This window comes from Rhinolophus sinicus, chromosome X (genome assembly GCF_036562045.2).
Source record: "Rhinolophus sinicus isolate RSC01 chromosome X, ASM3656204v1, whole genome shotgun sequence".
NCBI classification, from domain to species: domain Eukaryota; kingdom Metazoa; phylum Chordata; class Mammalia; order Chiroptera; family Rhinolophidae; genus Rhinolophus; species Rhinolophus sinicus.
Genome location: NC_133768.1, coordinates 97,680,195 through 97,688,881, shown reverse-complemented (window position 1 = coordinate 97,688,881; position 8,687 = coordinate 97,680,195). Strand labels below are relative to the sequence as shown.

Here is an 8,687-nt window from a genome sequence, read left to right as displayed (position 1 = left end):
TTAAAAAAGAAAAAGAACAAATGAGTTTTATCATGAGTATGCTGCCTCCACAGCATACAGGAGGACCCTTTATGGAGCCTTTGGAAAGTTGGGTGAAATGAATGCGTGTAGGAAAGGGGGAACCTGTGTCAACCAGGGATGAGAGGCTTTGTGAAGAGGATTTCATGAAGTGTGCAGAATCCAGTTATGAGTCTTCAATTTCTTTAAAGTCTGGTCACTTTTTTTTTCCTTTGGGAAAGTGTTGGGTGTTCCTTTTTTTTTTTTAAATTTCCTAAGATTTTAATTAAAATGCTCTATAAAGAAATACACCACACAGAGATATTTAAAAATACAAAAGGATTACAGGCAGACAATGGATGAGAATTCTTTTTAAAAAAGACACACAATAGGGAACAAAACTAAACAGTTTTTATATACTATTTATACATTAATTATAAGCCATAGTACTAAAAGCTTTCTGAACATTGGCAAGAAAAGCTGAAAAATTTTTGGTCTTCCTTACATTCTCTTGAAATTCTGATAGGCACTCAAGATGGGGAGCGCTATCTGACACTTCATAGTTCCTTGCTTCATTTAGGTGTAGGCAAAACATAAATGGGCTATCAGGATGCTTAGGGTCAATATTAGTGAATATAAATTGCAATTTATCACCATAAATTTTTCGAATTTCTAGTCCAAGTTGATCTTTATACACGTCTACAGATTTTTGGAGCCTTTTCAACCTCTCTTCACTAGCTTTTTTAGCAGTATTAATAGTTTCCTTCTTTCTAGCATATTCTTCCTTAAGATCCTGGACATTTGCAGTCAGTACTTCCATTTCCTGCTTTTTGCTTTTTACTTCAACAATCAACTTTAACAGGTTATCTTTATTTTCTTGAATGAGCTTATTCTGCCTGCAGATCTGATTTCGATATTCCAGAAGTATCTGAATCATTTGTTCTTCTTCCTTTAATTTCACAGACAGTTTTTCTGCAAATGCTTTATTGATGTCCTTGTAGGTATCTCTTAGTCCCACCATCTGACAGGAGATGTCACTGACATTGACTTTGAATTTATTCCAAAATTCATTTATGCTTTTATCTAACAATGCAAGATCGTCCTCTACCAATTTGTAAGACAATGCTTCGCCGAGAGGCCTGAGTCCGGCTGCCTTCCCAACACAAGACATGAGTTGATGTCACTTAACCGCCCACCTCCCTCAGCCGCGCCAACTTTGGGTGTTCCATTTTGAACAAATATAGAAATTCACCTGAGTGACTTCCCCTGCACAGCCCATTGAGGATTCACTCTTAGTCCCCATGCAGTGGAAGAGTAGCAAAATCTTAGGCTCCCCTCCAACCTGCAAACTGTTGCCTTTCCTCCGTTGGCTCTATCTTCACCTTTTCACAGCTCATTCTTTTCTCCCCAACAGAAATGTATGTTCCATGGAACAGAGAACTTGTCTGGTTTTGCCCCCACATTGTAAGATGGCACCTAAGTCAAAGATTGGCATATGGTAGGATGAATGTTGGATGAATACATGCTAGATGAATTGAATGAATGAATGAACGAATCAATCAATCAAATGCAACCCTTAGAGGAGAGCATCAGTCCTCAAGTAAAAGTGGTAAACTAAGTGAGGAGTCTGTGAAGCCTCAACTGGGGACCGAGATGGGTCATCAGTGGTTCACTAAGAGCTGTGGCCTACATTCTCCCAGTATGAATTGCCTCTGGCACTCATGAAAGGAGGACAATGGGGAAGCTTCTCTTTTTTCAAATTTCCAAATGGGGGAGACCATTGAAAGAAAAATGGAAAGAAGAAAAAATAGTCCCCCCATGGCCAGCTGAAGGGAGGGGCTGGCAGATGGGTGCTAGAGACCAGTTAATTGGTAACAGGTAATGCCTGGGACACAGATGTCACATGAACATGCATGAAAACCATCATACCGTTGGCAAGTGATGAGACCCAGGGAATGATTGAGCTGTTCGGATGTCTAATGGCCTTTTGGAACAGTGTCAGCTTTTCTGGAGGACAGTGAAGTGGAATATTGGCTAACAGTCCCTGCATCCCATCGCTACCCTGCCTCTAAATGTCTTCAACCTTCCGACCTTCCCACTCCCCCCTCCCGTCCCCCATCCCCCATCCCCATACCACCAACAGGAAGAACAGAAAGCTGCCATTGCACCTCCAGAAGCTCTGCCCACAAGAACGTGTCCAACCTACTAAATCAAGCTCTTCACTCCTGTGAATACTAAGAAGTGAACCTCAATGGAGCTCTTACCAACATAACTTCTCCCTTGTTCAGCATCAAAACCAAGGTTCTGAGCTTTCCAACAAACATTTCTGAAGCCACCCCCTTTCTTTTTTTAAAACTGCAAACTAAAGAGCTCTCTTGCAAAGAGCCCCTCCTCCATCTCTTGCTTTGGTGGAGAGCCATGCCAGTTTGGACATCTCCCAAGGACAAGACTTCCTATGCCAGACTGTTTATGAACAAAGTACAAGTTCCTTCAAATACTGCCTGATTGATGGAAGTCCTGTGGGATTCGACCCTTAGAGGATTCCCACCGAAGGCCACTTGATTATTAAGTACTACCAGAATAGACACTAAGCTCAAAATATAAAACCAAATGCCCCAAAGTCCCATTTACTTGCTATTTCACATATTGTTGTAGACAATTCAGAGCATTATGTGCCTTCTGGTCCAAGAAACCTTGTGTGGCACTGCCCAAACAATAGAAGACATAATTCCTACCCTTGAAAGTGTCCAGCGGGGCCAGCTCTCCATATGTGTGAAGGGCATACTTGTTAATGAAGAAACATGGAGTACAGACATGTATGGTTTGCCCAGCATTCTGTCTCTGCACCACCTCTGGTGAGTGGTCTGAGGCTCTCAGCTTTCCTTGGGGACCCATGACATAAAAGACCTGGTTCCAGAACACCAGGACCAGGACACGCCCCTCACCCAGGGCTCTAGATAACAGCTCCAGTTTAAATCCTGATTCCTGGAGCAAGAAAATCTCAGAAAAGCAAAAGCACCTCCCAACCAAAGCTACCTCCCAAATTAACTGAGGGTCAATTGGAAAATGGTGCCCAGCTCCCAGAGTTGCAGGGGTGCCAATCCGGGAGCACTAGCAATGAATGTACACTTGTGGCTCCAGTCCTAGTCCTCCTTAGTAATCCACTTGATCGTACTCCATCATGCATGCGCATTTACTTCAACTGGGAAATACAAATACAAACATGGATCTTAGTAACTGCCCCCAGAGGCCTACATCTCAGACTCTGGCAGAGCAGAAATCAGTGAAGGAACTGTGAGCTCATGAAATGTAGACATTCTGTGTGGGAGCCAGTGGCTCTTGGGGGGAAAAAATGACAAAAAAAAAAAAAGCAGTTTGCTTAACTGGTTATCTTTTTGCTTCGGGGCTGGCCACACAATATCCCCACTGCAGAATGAGTTTAAGGAAAATGAGAAAGCAACAATGTGGAGAAATAAGTAGGCATTTCATGGTTTTCAGAAACCCGCCAAACTCCGAACCCCCTGTACCACAGCAGTCCCTGAGACAAGAATGACTGCCAAATGTTGACATGCCCACTGCTTCCATGCTCTCCCAACAACCTCGGGCCCTCCCACAGCATACCACATCCCAGCTCCTAGGGGACTCTTTCCCATCCAGACTTGGCTGTGAGAAAAGGAACTGAGCAAAGGATTCCCTCATCCCTTAGCCACTGTTTTTAGCCAAATGGGTACAATGCAGCAAGCCACAGCAAAACCCACTGCCGGCAGCTGTAAAGAGATGGGGAAATGCAAGACAGGTGGTAAAGGCATCTGGAGTAGGGAAACAGTCCCTGAATAGGGAGGAGAGAGACACACGCCGAGTGTTTCATTTTGTGAGAAATCAAATGGCCTAAATGCTGAAAACACCCACCAACATCCCAAATGTTATTTGCAAAATAAAACCTTGACTTCCAATTCCTTGGGTCAGGGGAACCCCTTTTATTTGAAGAAATCATGTGTGGCGTGCCTTTTTAGGGAACTGCCTTCAGAACCTGCAGCCAACTCCTTGGGATAGCCTGAGTGCTAGATTGAAATTTTAAAAAATTGTCCAGCACTTGATCCATGGCCACTAGGCAGATGCTCTCACAAGGCTGCACTACTTTGGGTCCAAAAAGGTGAAGGGGATTTTCTCAGGTGTAACATAACTTGGCTCTGAACAGCAGCCCCCGAAAAGACCAGTATACTGGCAGCGGCATCAGAATAGGTGTGCAATCTCCCAAGGGAACTTCTTGGAAGGGCAACACATTTAATAAATGTAAAAGTTCTGATGTCATTTAGTAAATATGAGAGCTCTGATATGCTTGTTAAAATTCAATCTCTATTTTTTGTTGTGCCATGTGTTTGGGGAGGAGGGGATGCCACTAAATTCACATGCTCTCTTTCTGGAGGGAGGGGTGAAGACTTCAGTGCCAGGCTTGGCAAACTTTTTCTGTAAGGGCCAAATATTAGATATTTTCAGCTTCATGGGCCATATGGACTCCGTCACATTGCCTCAACCCTGCCTTTTCAGTGCAAAAGCAGCCATAGACAATATGCAAACCAATGAGAGTGGCTGTGTGCCAATAAAACTTTATTTGTAAAAACTGCTCAGACAGGATTCTCTCTGTTCCCAGGATTCAGTCCACAGGCCATAGTTTGTGACCCCTGCTCTCTGCACAGTGAACACTCATTTGCAGACTTCTTGTTCACCATCTCCAAACTTGCTGAAAGGTAAAGAAACAAGCAGAGCTCCCTAGGTTCCCATAATAACTTCTCTTCAACCATTCTCAGTTTAATCCCATGATGTCATTCTGAAATGCAATGGGTCATTGACAGGGTCACATTACTCAGAGAAAAACAGGATGTTTGACACCTAAAATATTCAGAACAAGCCCAGAGCTCATCTCTGCAAAAAAATAAAAAAAATAAAAATAAATGCTCTTACATAACAGGGAGCAAGGGACAAGGGAAAGCAGCAATGGGTGGCTGAGTGGAGACAGCCACTCCCGGAGAAGGCTCACTGGGCCGCTCAGATGGCAGACCTGCTGCCCTGGAGAGCACATCTCTGCTTGCAGCTGTCACTCCAGTGGACAGATGACTTCATTTCAGCTCTGCGCAAATAAAGGGATAATAATCTCTCACTTGGGAGAAATACCATATGGTAGGTGCTTTGAAAAGTTGTAAGAAAAGTATAAAGTACTTAAATGGAAAAAGCTACTTCCAAAAGCATGAAATTTGTCTAGAAAAGGATCAGGCAGTTTCTTTGAAATACTATAGCTTCCTAGAAAATTGAGTCTAAACCCATGGGATTAGGTAACAAGAGGGGCATTATCAAGGCAAATCAACGGCCAGATCTGTTTCTTGTGTTTACATACCTTTAGTGCAGCTCAAATCCGCAACACTTATTTACAAAGCCCTCCTGTGACCTGCCCCTGCTGAAATCTCCAACCTTAATGCCCACCACTCTCATCTTGTACTCCAGGCTCAAAAATACATAATATAGCGAATTTGAATTCCCTAACGACCCAAGGGCTTGTGGCTTCATGCCTCTGGGCCATTGCTCATAGGAGTTTCTTGTTCTAGAAGGTCCTTCTAGCCCTTCTAAATTTAATCTCCTTTGGCTGTTCCCTGGCCCTCCCAAATGTGTTCAGCGCCCTTTCCTGTGCTATCTTACGATCTTGTACATATTCTGTTGTACTTACACTCTGTGAGTCATTTCTTTGATATATGACTGATTTCTTCCACTAGAGTGTGGGCTCCTTGCTGTCTGATTCCGCTCTGGATCCCCAGAGCCTAGACAGTGCTGGGATTGTGGGAGGAGCTCCACAAACATTTGTGGACTTGGACGTCCAATAGTGAATGGGGCACCTTCCTTGCTCAACGGTTGTCTTTTGAACCAGAGCTGTATTTTCCAGGGCTAGCCTAGTTAGGGCTCCAGGTTAAAGTCCCTAGAACACAATCATCTGTGGTCTCGGATTCCTTAGTGTGGGGCTCCTGCCAACTGAGTCACTGTCACAGCTCCTTCATTAACTTTCTTAACTAAACTCTTACACACCAAGACTTCTAGTTCAATCACTGAGAGTCTCCCAGCCAGCTCTTTCTTACCCTTCAGGTCTCATCTTCAATGTCTCCTCTTCTGAGAGGCTTCCCCTGACTCCCCAGTCTCGGGTAGGCTGCCCCATTACTCTGCCTTGACACATTGTTCTTTTGCTTTATGCCACTCATCACAATCTGTCATGATTTGTAATATTTCTTTACTTGTCAATTGTCTGTCGCTCCCACTAGAGGGTTAGCTCCATGAGGACAGGGACTATCTATCTTGTTCACTGTTGTAGCCCTGGCTTAGCACAGGGCATGGCACTTAGTGGCATTAATAAATATCTGTTGAATAAATGAATGCTGGGGGGTCTGAGTAACATAACACATCTGAAATGCCTCCCACAGAACCCATTGCCTAAATGTTTTCTTTATCAAAATCTCCTCAAACACACTAATCCAGGAAACAACTAGGATAATGAAGCTACATTTCCCCGACTCCAGCACTTACAAAACTGCTTCCCTCCATCTACAGACGAATGTAAAGGGATGAATGCCAAAGTGAAGGCAATTGTCCTCTTTCGTGTACAAATAAGATGTGTGCAAAAGTTGATAGCATTCATGTTTCCTTCGAGTGTGGCAGAAGCTAAATTCCCCACAGCTTGAGCAAATGGAAAGACCAGAAATGTTCACACATAACCTTAAAAGTGGATGTGACCATACTGCAGAGGGAGACAAGCCCGGGTTAGGAGATTATGCCCATATAAGGCCCTGCAGGCAGCTCCCAGTGGAGCCTGAGATAATTTGGCACCTCTCAGCAAAGACCAACATGATTGCTTTCAGGACTTTGTTCACAAATAACCCCGGGTCTGCTGTCTACATTTTCATCTAAACAAGAGGTAAAACCTAATACCACCCTAAACATCTCAGACCTCAAAGACTCTTGAAAGAAATGCTGAAAATAACTGAAAGGCAGCCATCATAGGAATGCTCACTCGGATACCCTGAAGACCTCCCTGAATTGCCGAGGAAGTGGCTGGGATAGGAGGTGAGGGCTCTAGAAACCACCTGAGTTCAGAGATGGGCTGAGACCTGCTTCCTTTTCTGCCAGTGAGCTACATGGCCAGAGCGTTACCAAACTCCTCCTGCAAAGAGCTAAATAATATTTTCGACTTTGCAGGCCATGAGGCCTCTGTCACAACTCCCCAACTCTGCTGTTACAGCGGAAAAGCCTCAGATCATATGTAAATGAGCAGGTGTGGCTTTATCTCAATAAAACTTTATTGATGTACACTGACATTTGAATCTCTTCTAATTTTCACATCATGAAATATTCTTCTTTAGGTTTTCCCCACCATTTAAAAATGTAAAAGCCATTCTTAGCTCTCAGGCAGTATAACAGCAGGCAGTGGGCCAGATTTGGACCGCGGGCTGCAGTTGACTGACCCCGGCAGTAGGCAGTGATGCACAAAGAACACAGCCTCAAACCTTTAGACTCAGTTGGATGTTTCAAACTTGCTCTTGCCACTTTTTGGCTAGGTGATCTTGAGCAAATCAGTAAAATATCTGAGCCTCAGTTTCCCCATCTGTACAGCCCTGCCCATCAGCTCTGGAATAATGACTCAAAAAGATAAGGCGCAGAAAGCACTCAGCATACTCCTTGGCACACGTAGTCAGCAGTCAATAAATGCTAGCTCCTGTTATCTGAAATTCCCTTTGATCAGAGCTGGGATTCTCCCTTCTGGTAACTCTGGTGCCTACCACAGTGTCTCGCCTACAGTAGACACTCGTGAATTGTTTGTTGAATGAATGAAACCCCACTGAAATACAGCAACTGACGCCTTCACTCACTAGCTGCCTAGGCTGTCAAGTTTCAGACTTTTAGTTTCGGCTCAGTGTCCTGGGTGGGTCGTCACTGGGGACAAATTGTTGGGGCTGCAATGTCAAGAGGTACATGTGGTAAGTGCTCAATAATTGCTTGACAAATGAATGAATGAATGAATGAATGAATGAACACCAATAGCCTAAGCCAAGCCCTGTGGTTTCTGAAGTCCAATAAAAGAGGTCTCCCTCTCCCCCTATTCCTAGGGCTCATGATGTTGCAGGGGGTTGTTAGGCTGAGGGGTACCCCTCTAAAAGTCTGCTTGGGGAGACAGAAGGTCACTGGACAGCACTATCTGTTTGCCTTTTTCAGCTGGTCCCATAGGGGACTGCCCACCACATGCCTCCCTAGGAGATGCAGCACTCACACAAACAAACTGTAGGGGGCTTTTTCAAGCCAAATTGCTTTCTGCGTAGGAATCGTCATCCAGAGGGCCACCGCTCCATCTGCTAAGGTAAAAGAGGGGTTAGCCAGTGAGTCAGGCCCGAGTGCTTCATGGGGGGAAGCCATTTATTTTTATATAAACAGCATATGGTGTTCATCTACCCCTCACAAGGAGGCTGTGGGGATTCCTGGCACGTGGGTAATTTTAAGTTTCAAAGTTTCTCCTGGGTCCTGGGGAAAAAAGCTGCAGAAAACACGGAAAGGGAAATCATTTTGAGCCATCTGCAGCAGTCTCTAAACCACGAAGAACATCAGGAGCAAAGCAGGGGCTCCATCAAAGTCCTCCCTGGGGAAAGGCCCTGACCTTGCTG

The 8,687-nt window shown here is 44.4% G+C and overlaps 1 pseudogene; it reads right to left on the bottom strand.

Annotated features, from left to right (window-relative positions):
• Window positions 1-427: 427 nt before the first annotated feature.
• Window positions 428-1,168, bottom strand: LOC109436227 (kinetochore protein Spc25; annotated as a pseudogene).
• Between the last annotated feature and the right edge of the window lie 7,519 nt (window positions 1,169-8,687).